The sequence below is a fragment of the Podarcis bocagei genome (genome assembly GCF_964188305.1).
Source record: "Podarcis bocagei genome assembly, chromosome: 9".
NCBI lineage: Eukaryota > Metazoa > Chordata > Lepidosauria > Squamata > Lacertidae > Podarcis > Podarcis bocagei.
The window spans coordinates 32,494,556-32,509,233 of NC_138134.1; the positions used below are offsets into that span (position 1 = coordinate 32,494,556).

Genomic DNA, 14,678 nt, shown 5'->3' on the forward strand with positions numbered 1-14,678 from the left:
TTGGGCTCTGGTACCACCCAGTGGCGTAGCGTGGGGGGTGCAGGGGGGGCCGGCCGCACCGGGCGCAACATCTGGGGGGTAGGGTTAGGGGGCGCAAATCCACGGGTTAGGGGGTGCAAATTACTTGCCTTGCCCCGGGTGCTGACAACCCACGCTACGCCACTGGTACCACCCACCATTGGCATGTGCACCCAGACATATTTGCTCCAGTGGAATGCAACCCTAGAGATAGAGATAGAGATAGAGATAGAGATAGAGATAGAGATAGAGAGATAGAGACAGAGATATATTTGGGGGTGGAATGTTTCTACCTCTGGTTTATATTTATCACTTTCTACTATGTGCTTCAGAACACACTAGTACATTATAGTGAAAACTGATATTAGCTATTGTGAATGACTCTCTCTCTCTCTCTCTCTCTCTCTCTCTCTCTCTCTCTCTCTCTCTGAACTATGTCGATGTTGTTGCTGTTTCCTGTAGTATTTGAAGTAGGAAGTGCCTTCTCTAGGCTTTGGTTTGGGCAGGGGATTGATGAAGAACTATAGGTCCTTGTGTGGTCACTTTGCCTGCCCTTTGTCTCAAGTGCCTTGCAATATAACTTGAGCGCCACTTCATATAGGATTATTCTTTTACACAGATAGGATTTCAGTGCGGAGGGGCGGGGAGGTTGTCATGTGTCCATATGACATGTGGAATTCCTCTGTTTCTCTGGTCATGAATACACACACAGAGAGAGAAAAGTATATGTGTTAGGCATAAATGACTTCCCTCATGGGAGTTTGTTATCCCATTCCTGCACCCGGGTTGTTCGAACTCTCTGTGTGATAAAGTGAATAAATGGTGGTTGCAATTTTGTTTTGCTGTAAGCTAGTTCTAAATTTTGTGACTGGATTTTTGTTAATATTACCGGTATATTAGCTTCATTTTATATTATTTGCATTGTTTTAGCTCGTTTATCATGCATTGCCCTGAGAACTTGTGTTGTGGGATGACTAACAAATATCAACAATTATTAATATAATTAATAACATTTCCATCTGCCAAAGTTGGAGTGAAAATGAGTTGTTCTCCAGTCAGGAAAAATGCTTCAGATATGATGATATTACAGAGAGGCTGAAGTAGTGGGAAGTCTTTCTTTTCCTTTACTATACTTGCCCCAAATAGAACCATTACCATCTTCCTTAAATCAGGCCCTTAATGTTGTGGAAATTTGCCCTGAAGAAGTTTGGATTTGATATCCTGCTTTATCACTACCCGAAGGAGTCTCAAAGCGGCTAACATTCTCCTTTCCCTTCCTCCCCCACAACAAACACTCTGTCAGGTGAGTGGGGCTGAGAGACTTCAAAGAAGTGTGACTGGCCCAAGGTCACCCAGCAGCTGCATGTGGAGGAGCGGGGAATCAAACCCAGTTCACCAGATTATGAGTCTACCGCTCTTAACCACTACACCACACTGGCTCCCAGTGAAGGTAAAAGGTGCTTGTTTAAATTCACCCCCATCTGACAATGGTCTTCAATTAGTGGGTCACAAGCCACTACTAGTTCAGAGCCTGATCCAAGATGAGTTGCAACAGCAGCATTACCAACCATCCAAATACATGAGAACAAATTAAGAAATGTTTCCCTAAATGCATATTTGGATTAATGGTGTGTTTGGGGTCTGGAAATGCTAAAGACTATGGAACTAGATAATAAGACTGCACTTTATGAGTAGAATTCAATAATATTCAGTAGTTAACTTTGGAATAAATGTCTAGAGAAGTGCTATGTAGATATAATGGAATGGAAACCATAATGGGTGACAAGTTTTGTATTTGTACAAAAAAAAAAAGTGGTGGATGCTGCTGGACTGCAACTCCCATCGTTTCTTGCCATTGTTCATGCTGACTGTGGCCAATGAGAGTTAAGAGTCAGGGCCGGCCCATTCATGAAACAAGGTGGGATGCCTGCCTCAGGCGGCAGGATCCACAGGGTGCCAGATATGGTCTCCAAGGCATGCATCGCCCACTGCTGCTGCAGTGGCAAGTACAGCTGTGGCTGGTCTCCTTCCAAAGCAGATCTTTCCTCCCCCTTTGTTTCTGATGTAGATCTTCACTCACCCCTTCTCCCCTGTTGAGGGGGAGGTGCACCGTTTTACAGTTTGCCTCAGGTGCCAAAACATCTTGGGCCAACTCTGGTTAGAGTCCACAACATCTGGAGAGCCATAGGTTCCCTGCCATTGGTCTTGAGTATCTGTTTTCTGCTTTCACAGATTGCATTCAATTCTCTTGAGTGAAGGGTGGTTAAGACTACTGATGTGATGCCTTTAGAAGTAACTAAGCCACAGTTCTTCAAGAGATACATGCAAGAGCCTCACTTTTGTCCCTTGGGATAAAGGAGATTTCTGACATTCTCTGGAGGCCAAACCTTCTGCCTTCGGTTACCTAAGAAGCCCTGAAAGATTGCCATTATGTATGAAACAGTGAAGGCCGGCAGCCACAGCCAAATAGCCCAAGTGAGGTGGGGGTGGAAATAGAATCTGGAGCTGAAGACAAGGTTCAACTTGTTTCCAATGTCCTGTTTTCCTTTCCTTTCTCCTTCCTGCATTTCACCACAATTTTATTTTCCACATCAAACATAACTCCCCCATTTCCTCTGAAAGTCCTCACATTTTGTGCTGCAGGTAGTTAATGCAACATGCTAACAGAAAGATATAGGAAAATTTACCCAAATCAGCTGCATCACTACCCATGCAAGAAAACAAGACAATTGTGCTACACACCAAAGATCGCACAGTTCACACCAGTTAAATCGCCAGGAAAATTGATAAACAGAAATACAGAAATGAAGTGATTTGGGAATGATGTCTAGAATCTCTGGAATAACTGAGTAAGTGTATGGTGTCCGTTTAGCTAGCGCAGAAGCCCTCACAGTCACAGGCATGGGGTGGGTAATGAGTTTTACCACGGAGCCAACTTCTGGCAACGTTAAGAACTCTTTGAAGGCAGCCGTTCAAAGAAAATGATGGCCACTAGGTGGCAGTAGAAACCTCTTAAATAGGATTGTAATCGTGACCCACAGATGAATCTTCAGTACAAAATCTATGAAACTTTAAATCAAGCAAAAGTTACAGTCTGATTCTATGAATTTTTACTTGGGAGTATGCTCCACTGTGTTCAACGGGGCTTACTCACAGGTAAGTGAGCATAGGATAGTGGAATTAAGCTGCAGTTCTATGCACACTTATCTGTAAGTCCCATTGAACTCAATGGAGCTCACTTCTGAGCAGTCACATATAGGATTGCAGTAAAGCACAGTCAACTCAACAGAAAAGTCCAAGGCTTAAATGACTAGTGGGTTAGAGCATGGTGCTGATAACATCAAGGTTGCAGGTTCGATCCCCGTATGGGACACTTGCATTGCCAGAGGTTGGACTAGAGTATCCTCAGGATCCCTTTCAACTCTTCAAATCTATGATTCTATGATCTCTCACTACTGAAGTCAACTGGTCAAGACTTATCTTGGCACACCTGTCCAAAATCTTAAAATAACATTATTAAAATAATCATTGAAAACTAATAAAAATTACACACACATATATATAAAAATAACATGGTAAATTTTCTATACCAATAGAATTCTATAGACACATATAAATTTGATTTTACGGGGTGGTGACAAGGCAAGCAGACAAGGAGAGTTAGCATATCGAGCAATTTTTTTTTTTATTAAAAAAATCCATTCAGAGATAGCATTTGATTTTGCAAAGTTTATGTGATTAGCAGTAGGATTAGTATTTCTGTTATCATTATCATTATTTAAAACACACACCGCAGGAGTGAGTAGTGGGGATGCAACCTAAACCGGAACTGGATAAATATACATTATGGCAGGTGTGAGGCAACTATGGCCCTCCAAATGTTTCTGGACTCCAATTTCCATCAGCCACAGCAAGAAGAGACAGTGGCCAGGAATTATGGGAACTGGAGTTCAGCAACACTTGGAGGCTACCTGTATTAAAGGATGAGTTAAAGGGTGATCATTGGCCAAAGGCACAGAAAGCTCACTAGGTAGAACAGGAAAGATAGATCCATGTTATTATTATTTTTTTCGTAAGTTCTTCTTAGATGGTTCAGAAATTATGTCACCAATAAAGATTTTATTTCTCAAGAGGCAATGCAGAAATAGGCCTTTGGCACTGCTCTACCTTTCTAACAAGGTGAAAATTCAACACATCCTGTTCTCAGCGCAGAATGCTTCAGTATAGACCAGGTCTGAGGAACTTGAGGCTCTCTAGATGCTGGTAGGCTACAGCTCCCATCAGCCCTGACCATTGGCCCTGCTGCCCCCCCCCCCCACCGTTGGCATAAACACCACTCCGTAGGATAGAACAGCTGTGGGCGTGATCCAAGAGAATCTGCCCATTTCAGAAACTTCCTTGCAAAGAAATTCAAAGGGAGTAATTCACAGGTTACGCCTGCAAGTTGCAAAAGAAACGATGAAAGATTTAGGCCGTGCTCACATTACCAATTTAAAAACACAGCTAGGCTGTTCTTGTTCTCAATTTGACCTGGAGCTGGGGTTTTTTTTGGGGGGGGGTGCATCAAAAATGCAACATTTTCTAAGAAATGATGGGATAGATAAGGATTGTGGCTAATGTCATGTGTACACCACTTCCCAAACCACTTATGGACAGTCATTGAAGATGAATGGTAGAAGATTCCGGAGAGACAAAAGAAAGCACTTCTTTGCATAGGACCATGATGGAACTCTCTCACACAAGAGGCAGTGATGACCACATAATAATAATAATAATAATAATAATAATAATAATAATAATAATAATAATAATAATATATTTATACCCCACCCATCTGGCTGGGTTTCCCCAACCACTCTGAGCGGTTCCCAACAGAATTAATGATAATAATAATAATAATAAGCGATGAAACGTCAGATATTAAAAACTTGGATTGTACTTAAAGAGGATTGAACAAATTCATGGAGCTTAAAGGCTGGCCTGATGGCTATCTTTACTTCCACAATTGAGATTGTACGCTTCTGATGGAACCCCTGCTCATGGGCTTCCCATAGGCATCTGGTTAGACACTGTGCGAAAAGCATGCTGAGCTAGAAGGACCAGTGGCCTGATCCAGCATGGCTCTTCCTATCTAATTATTTTTGTGGGAAATAAGGTGAAGGTAAAGGGACCCCTGACCACTAGATCCAGTCGTGACCAACTCTGGGGTTGCGGCGCTCATCTCGCTTTATTGGCTGAGGGAGCCGGCGTACAGCTTCCGGGTCATGTGGCCAGCATGACTAAGCCGCTTCTGGCGAACCAGAGCAGCGCATGGAAACACCGTTTACCTTCCCGCCGGAGCGGTACCTATTTATCTACTTGCACTTTGATGTTCTTTTGAACTGCTAGGTTGGCAGGAGCCGGGACCGAGCAACGGGAGCTCATCCCGTCGCGGGGATTTGAACTGCCAACCTTCTGATCGGCAAGTCCTAAGCTCTGTGGTTTAACCCACAGCACCACCCGCGTCCCGGTTGTGGGAAATACAGAGGAACAAAATGTATTTCAGATCATTTCCCCTTTTCATTTAGAAAGGGCAGCTATGGTGTCAGCTCCAAAGAAGGAAGATTGATGCCTTTTGCAAACGCATCCTATTTTCCTCTGTCCTGTTCCTGGCTTTGTAGCTAATGAGTCATACGAAGAATACTGATGGAACCTTGTCTCAGCGGAGTCAATGGAAATGTTGCCATTGACATCAATGCAACTTATTTCCAAAGCCACATATAAATTGGCTATAAATTCACACTTTAAAAATGTCTGTATCACGTTATCCTAAATTTCAAATTACGCAAAAATGATAAAGCCATGGTCCAATTTAAGATAATCCCTAATCTTTCAAATTTCTCTTTCAAAATGGGATCAATGAGAACCGGGTTGAAACAGCTGGTTTGTGGCACTAGTTGAAGAATTGCCAGTATTTTACACTCAACTCTGGGTTTCTGGCACACACACACACACACACACGAAGGATTCCTGTTACAGCTTTTCTCTTTTCTATATAAACAGAAATGATGACACTCAATTCCAGTAGAAATTGGGGTGATGCCACAACTTGAAACTGGAAAAGGATCCAAGAAGTATGGATTAAAAATGAAATAATATAATATTTAGTAGCTTCACCCCTGAATAGCAAAAGGAACTCAAAGTAAGACATACTGACATGCCATGAAGTAGCCAAAGTGAAATCAATGAGGCTACTCAAGGATATGTTTGCGGTCCTTGTGCTGTTCCATGTTCAGCTTGAGCAATTTTTGTATCAGTGTACTTTCTTACAAATATGGAAAGTATTTTAATAGTATATTTTCTGCCTATACAAAGGCATGAATGATCCTAGTCATTCATTTTTGCCACTGTGGAATAAACCATAGCTAAAATGGAACTATATGCGTGGCATATGCCTGACTCTATCTCACAGATATTCTGTCCTGTCTTTGAAAAGTGGGTGAACTCAGAACCTAGCCTAGGGGAGCTGAAAATATCAATTCTGCAAACCAGGGCCAAATGGAAGTTCTCATCTAGCACCAGAGGCAGATGGAATGACATTCGCTGTTGCCGCTGCACCAGAGCTTGGATTGAGATGTGCTTAGCACAGCCATCCACAAACTGGTGTGCCTCAGATGTTTTAGACTTTGTCAATGCCATGCTGGCTAGGGTGGTGGCAGGTATAGTCTGAAATATTTTTGCATGTTATTTCCCCTAATATATGCATTTTAATGCACAATTTACCCCAGTATAAGTATTTTTGTACACACCATGCTACTGTAGAACTGCATTGCAAAATTCAGTGAACTGAAAATTTCAAAGGGTAGCTATGTTTCAGTTTGAGTACTGTTTTGGAAGGTACAAATTAGGTAAGTAAGCCTGTAAATGTGAACTGAATCAGTTTTATCCACTACCCCTATCAAAGACAGTACCCTTAAGCTATTATCTCACCCCAGCTTTGCTAGCAGTAGATGTAGCCTCACCCCTATAAGCACAAAGAAATAGTATGTCATCCCAGTATTAGGAAAGAGGGGGTGGGGAACAGAAGCAAGAATCAACACTGTGTCTGTCCAGACACCATATATGCTGCCAATCTTGTTTAGGTGAAGTCTTGTTAGTATAGAATGAAACCATTTCAAGTGCCTTTTTCTTCTTTGGATCAATGCTTGTATCTTACAGAATTCTAAACAATGTACAAAGTGCATCAGAATGTGGTAAGCTGCCATGATGGCTTAGAAAATATCTCTAGGATCAGAAAGATGCCTTTGAACAGCAGCAGGAGAAGGCATTCAAATTGTGGGCCTCTGTGATCTGTCCAAACATCTGACTGGCTACTGTGGACATGAGATGTTGGGCTAGATGAAACTTTGGTCCTATCCAGCTGGACTTTTCTTCTGGTGCTCTTATGTCCCAAGAGTATCATGGCCCATAAAATTCATATGAGGAATCTAACCTCATTAAACCATATGTCTACTGACTCTGAATGTACACTTTCAAGCACAAACAATGTCCCTGACAGCACTACAGCTACTGTAAAGGTCAAAACAGCAAATATTTTCTCTGGGAATAAAAGACCATTTTGTTGAGACGTTCATCAACTGTGGACTCAAAACTACGTAAATACTTTTCATTCTAGAATTTGACAGGCCATAATTGGCAGCTTTGGATACTGATGTCTTGAAGAGATACCCCACCCCCGGCACCCTTGGACTCTTACTGCTGGTTCAGGAAAACAGGAAACATTTGTACTTCTGAAAGTTACAAGATGTTAATATTGGAAGAGAAACTGTTTAAAATGCTTGTTCTCAAAATAGTCTCCACACTAGAGTGTGAGCTGATGTTTTAGAGACGAGTGAGAGTTATAGTTGGCAAGGATCTCATATCCTTTCATACGCTGGATGTATAAAGCTTTGGCATCCCTCTGACAAATAGTTAGTATCGCACTCTGTGTCTACAGAGGAAACACATCATCAGGCAGTGACGTATCTCTATATAAGCACACTCAGACTAAGGCCATCACTCACCTCCCTAAACCCCCAGCAACATAAGACAACAATTTATATTACAGTGAGAATCTGTAATGGACATTGCTTGAGCAGATCTGTTTGATGAGCTGCCTTTGAACAACAGAAACAGATGGAGTGATTCAAACTGTATGACTTGTTTTGCGCATTTCGTTCATATGTAAAATATTCGCTCCACGTCACTTTGGAATTTCCTTGCAGTGAGCACCTAGGTATGCCTGTGGATTCACTTCACATACACTCCACAAATAAAACCAACATTTTTGTCATTTTTAAAATACTATCTCATTTTCTTTTTCAAAGATAGGCTGGTGAACATTGTCATTATTTGCCAAGACGATTTTGTCATGAAAAGTGATCCAGCTCTCCAATGCTAGAAGAAGGCCAATTCAATCCATTTCAGCTGCTACTAAGCAAGTACCATTGTTTATTCCACTCACTGGTTAGATGTGCCTTTAACTTGTTTCTTAGTTAAGCTGGAAGAATTTAAGAAGCTGCTTCACAGAATAGAACAATCACAGTGTGGGGACTGCCTTAAACTGCATTCTGTGGCAACTCTCTTTCTGGGCAATAAGCCACTCATCTGCAACAGTTCATGGACTGGGTGATTTGAATGACTGTGAAGAATGTTGTCCAATCCATGTGCGATAATAGATTGCATGTGGAGACAGCTGTCATCAGTACAATTCAGAGTGACCTCTATTGCACAGCAAAACAAAAGCAAAAAACTACCATGTCTTGAGGATTTTGGCCTTGCTGTCTATTATTATTATTATTAAAATTAAAATTAAAACATTGTTATTTATTCATTATTTATTAAAATACACAGGGTGGTAAAAGGTAAAGTTTGTAAAGGACCTCTGGACAGTTAAGTTCAGTCAAAGGTGACTATGGGGTGTGGCGCTCAACTCACTTTTCAGGCTGAGGTAGCTGGCATTTGTCCACAGACAGCTTTCCAGGTCATGTGGCCAGCATGACAAAACCACTTCTGGTGCAACAGGACACCGTGACGAGTGCCAGAGTGCACGCAAACACCATTTACCTTCCCGCCACAGGGGTACCTATCTATATACTTGCACTGGGGTGCTTTCAAACTGCTAGAAACTGGGACAGAGCAACAGGAGCTCACCCCGTCACATGGATTTGAACAGCCAACCTTCCGATCGGCAAGCCCAAGAGGCTCAGTGGTTTAGACCACAGTGGTGGACATCTAATACACACTCCAATTAAACCCGTTGAAATCTATGGAGTTACAAAAGTGTACTGATTTCAACAAGACCTTAACTAATGGAACATACATTCCACCTTTCTGTTAAAAATCCACCTAAGGTGGCTAGCAAAATGAGTTCTCCAAATGCCCACAATCCTAGAACAGTTTCATAACTAAGACAACAAAAGAAAAGCAGCAGTTAATGACAAGGGAGTAAATAGAATCAGGCCATCAGGCAGAGCTGTGCTGAAATAAGAAGGGGGGGGAGCCTAAATTGCTTGATCCTAACTTTACTTCTGTGAATATGAACAGAGTTCATGGTTTATGGTTTAGAATTTTCACATATCTCCCTTCTGTCTTCAGCTTCTGCACCTCCTGAAAATTTGCTCTTTGAGAATAGGAGGGTGGGGCTTGGGAACTTGTTGGGAACTGGTGGGAGGGGCTGAAGAGAGACGACCTCCTTACATGATCAGAGAAGTAACTTAAGATGGAAAGCCAGCAAGGAGGGGGTTAAATGGACCTCCAAGGACAAGAAGTTCCAAAACCTGGATGGTTGATAAATCCCTTTCCTATGTTTCTTCCTACCAAACATCAGAAAGAGCCCTATTCAAATAATCTCAGCATAAGGAAGGAAACAGGCCTTTATTTATCCTTCCTGATCCCAAGACTTTGTAAAACCTTACAGCTGATAACCCGCATTTAGAACTGTATCCAGAAATGGATTGGCAGCCATTGTAAGTGAAGTAAAAGAGAAGTTGTGTGCTCCCTCACAAAAAACCTGGCCATATTGCAAACTGTACTAGCTGGGGTTTATAGTAGCTAAACTAGTTTTCAAAGGCAGCAGCATGGAGAGATCCTACTGATTTAACTAAGGCATGTGCAAGTGTGCCATCTTGTATGGTCAGGAAAGGAATCATTTCCATTGTCCAGGAAAAGCTCTATTACTGCTCAATTCTGGCGATGGTATATGCTGTCACTCTGGTAACCGACTACAGAAAAGAGACTACAGAATGCCAAGCAACCCTAGAGATGGGTCACTGTAGGGTCACAGTGCTTCTTCTTCCACTAAACAAAGGGACTGCCCTTTGCAATATATCTTTGGAAATGATCTGGGAAAAGGCAATCTGCTGATTTTTTAAAGGGGCCTTACACTAATTAGTCAACAGTTATCTTTTTTATCTACATTTACTTTAATTGGGCAATAAAATGTCTTATGGTCATCCTAGAATTCGTGGGCACTCCCACAGGTCAACCAGGTCCTGCTCACAATGCAATTCTGTACAAATCTTATCAGAGGTGAAGTTCCGTTGGGTTCAATGGGCTATGCAACCGAAAATCTGGAATTTATACAATTACTGGCATTTTGGAGAGGAGCAAAAAAAGAAAAAGAAGAAACAATCCCTGCAAATGTTCGAGGTAGGGAGACTAGCATTAAAAAAACAACAAAAAAACTCCTCGTTCTAATGAAAACCACATTTTAAAACCCAGGATGGAATTCCTGGAGTCTAATGCTCAAGGCAGCCTGGTCTGGATGAGCCTGATTCGTAGTTGCAACACTGTACTTGCTTTGAAGATTGTGCACACCCCTGTGATACCAATAAAATAATGTGGTACTGCCAAAATAATGGCCAGATCCTGGAAAGATATTTAGACTGTACAGATGGGAAGGAGTTTATACTAGCTAAACCAGTTAAAAACCTCTCTCTCTCTCTCTTTCTCTCTCTCTCTCTCTCTCTGGAAAGAAAAATCAGTGCAGCATATATTCTAGCAGGGAAACTAGCCATAATCTGTTTTAAAACAAATAGATTGTGTACAGCTGTCCTGTGTGCAAGGGGAAAATGATGATTTAATGTTGATTAAGAGAGAAGGCCTTTGAAGTGAGCGGAGCAGGAGCCCACAGAATGTCTTTCGTGATCATTATCAGTCTTTCACCGAAGGCAGACTTGGTGCCAAAAGCTCTTTCTCTAAACTGGTTAAGGTGGATTCGGGAGCGAAGGCTTTGTGTGTTTTAAAAGAGCTTCTCGTTCACAGGCCTCTGATGTCTTATTCTTTTAGTAGCTCTAATGTCTGAGAATAAACAGATGCAGCTTTTTCACTGGTTAACTCCAAAAAAGGGGCAAGGTCCACACAGTTTCGCCTGCATCTTGGCGTTCGTCAGGCTAGCGACTGAGCATGCATCCTGCAATAAAATCAAATCAAAGATGATTTTTCCCCTCCTCTCTCTCTCTTTCCCTCTATGAGCAGATGTTTTGGTAACAGGAAAAGGACTGAGTTTTCTTTCTTTTCTTTTTAAAAAGGTCCTTATGCGAATCATTAAATTACATGACGAATATGGGATGGTGACGATATGCTTGTAATAGTATTGGTAGACAATGAATGCACGCAAGTGGGTCTAAGGAATCCTTTAATGTCTGTAGATAAGGGCAGTACACAGAGATAATTGTTGGCAGCAAATTGCAGATTTTATACACGTACACAGAATGTATATGAAGAAGTAGAAAGAGCCTGAAACCCCTATTATGTATATTGTCAGTTGTTATAGGATATTGTCATCTGTCAATAATTTGGTGAAAAATACACAAATGCTAGTGAGCAGAGGAAAAAATGCATATAATTAATATTCTTTCTAGTTAAGAGATTTTGGCTGTGATTTTTTTCAGCCCTGGAGCTATTTCAGGGTAAATGATTTGACAGTACAAGCACAAAAAAGAGACTCAGGAAAGGAAAAGTGGTGAAGAAAAGGAATTGGATAAATTCACTCGCTGATAACTTAACTAATAGTGCCGAATGATTAAAACATAATGTGAGGCAATCTGGTGTGTCTGTATCTGAGGTGAGATTTTATCCAGGGGATTCTTGGAATTTAGGTCACGTTTTTAGCCATGACATGATGTAACTTTTATTTGTTATCTATTTATTCCTCCAAGGAGCTCAAAGTGGTGTGGGTGGTTACCCTCACAAGAACCCTTGGGGGTAAGATAGGCTTGGAAACTGGCTGAACTCAGCAGTGGTTAGAGGAGCCTTTCTCAGCTCTGCTTCCCTAGATGTTGTTGGGCTACAACTCCCATCATCCCTGACCAATGGCCATGCTGGCTAGGGATGATGGGAATTGCAGTTCAAGACCATCTGCATTGAGAAAGGCTGAGTTTACCCTTGAACCTAGGACCCTAGCTTCAAATCTCCACTCAGCCATGAAGCTGGGTGCACCATCTTGAGCTACTTGGAGGAAATGTGATAAAATAAATTAAAATATGAGGGTTTATTTCCCTTTTGAACTGCATGTTCACTGTCATTCCCCATTTCCTACCTTCCATAATTTTGAATTTACTGCTGAATTGGATATCTCTCTCTCTCTTTTTAGTTTTCTCCTTTTTTAAATAAGCAAGCCCAGCAACATAAGCATCAAGCAAAAAATTGTCATTTAACATTTAGTTATGTCAATACTTAAAAGAAAGTGACACAGCTGCACAAGTATTAAAGAACTGACTCAATGAATTTTAAAGTGTCGCTAATATGTACACATTCCTTTATACCGTTTTCATTTCTGTGGTTCAGAATGGAACCAAATTCTTCTGCAACTGAGGCTGCAATCATATACAGTCCAATGAGAAACCACACTTGTACAGGACCAGTAAGAAAAGCCATGTAAAAGTTAAAACAACCCAACTTGTACAAGAGAGAATTTTGCTGTGAAATTACTTCCATGCTAACAAAAAGCTGAACTACTGTGAAAAGATTCCTCAGAAACATATTGTCAAATGAGCAGTTTTATTATAGCTGAATGCAGCATCACAGATATTATGATCTTGGTCTCTCTTTCTTGCCTTTGTATAATGCTAACAGAGAAACATTGACTACTTTAACAACCTTGAAGCGAACACTGAGAATGTCACCAACAGCATGCCCTGTCCAACCATACCCATCAAGCAGGACTTCACCGTTCTCCTCAGTGAAGTTCAGACAACCATCAATAGGAACAAAAGCTGTTATTTTCCTTCCATTCTTGATGATCTGAACTTGGACACACTTCCTGATGGCAGAATTTGGCTGCTTAGCTTCAACACCAACTTTTCCCAGGACAATTCCTTTGGCATGGGAAGCTCCCCCAAAAGGGTTGGCTTTCAAAGCAGTACCCAGATGTGCCTTCTTGTATTGTTTGTCATGCCATTTCTGGTCTCGGCGATGACTGCCCAGCTTCTTGGCTGTCCGAAGCCCACAGCACTTGCCCATCTTCCTCCTGCTGCAGCTGTTGCCAGTTCGCCCAAAGGAACCCGAGCCTGAATTGGATATCTGAGCTACACTGGTTTCTGAACACACTCAAGGGTGTGTTGTCCTCTTACATTGCGTAGACTGTTTAGAGTATGCAACTGGTTGTTAAAGTGCCCGGATCAGGAGTGGAAGTTGCCAAATAGGAGACTTAGAATTAACTTGTTGATCTTGTACTTCTGAGAAGACCCCCCTTAAGGCAGTGGGAATCCTGCATCTGTTGCCCTAGATGACACATACATGGCTGTGTCAAGCAGAGAGAGAGAGAAATAGGATGAGACACCTGTTGTTACCAGGCTACCTTACATTAAATTAAGCTCACATTTGAAAGTGAGCCTACCTACTTAGCCCTTTCCAGAGCAATACACCAACCAAAACAGCCTTTCTTCAAAATTTGCATGTCCCTGAATTGCACAGTGCAGTTCTTCAGCCAGGTTATATGTCCAAAAATAAATATACACTGGGGGGAGTGTGAATATAAATGCATATATTAGAAGAAGAAAATACAAGACACAAAAATGCATTCTGTTAGGGGAAATTGCTTTGCAAAAATATGCTTACTGGGGGAAATTGCATACCAAAAATTGTGCATGTTTTGAGAAATTGACACTAAGATCCTAATGAATATTCACAATAACTTTTTCCATGTTCCAAAAAAAATCACAAACTGTTATAGAAATGTGGAGGACAACATAAGACTGGGAAAAATGGCAAACTGATGCCACATTTTCCCATACCTGGTTGGCACTGGAGAGGGTGCTGCTGCTTGCAGTGCAGTTGGGTCAGGATTGGTGCTAGGTGCTTGTACTGCCTTGCTCTGATGAGCCACCTGGCTGCTGAATTCTGCACCCGCTACAGTTTCCAAACCACCCAGAAAGGCAATGCCATGCAGAACGTATTGCCTAGAAATAGCCAGAGTGTAGACAATAGTACTTAGGCTGTCTTTGTCTAAATTAGGCCAATGCTGGGCCATGAGCCAAAATGGATGGAAGGCACTCTGTGCCACCAAGGTCATTTTATTTATGAAGCCATCAAACAGAAGGAACTTCCAAATAAAAAATGACGACGACTAAAAAACAAACAACTCTTACAGTAAAGCAAACAGAACCCAGACCCTACAAGTGGTTGTAAACCACTCTGAT

At 41.6% G+C, this 14,678-nt stretch overlaps 1 pseudogene across 1 annotated transcript; it reads right to left on the minus strand.

The window, feature by feature from the left end:
• Positions 1 to 13,021: 13,021 nt before the first annotated feature.
• LOC308594821 (small ribosomal subunit protein uS12 pseudogene) lies at positions 13,022 to 13,563 on the minus strand (annotated as a pseudogene). Its single transcript has one exon. The product of its transcript is annotated as a small ribosomal subunit protein uS12 pseudogene (transcript).
• Positions 13,564 to 14,678: the final 1,115 nt, after the last annotated feature.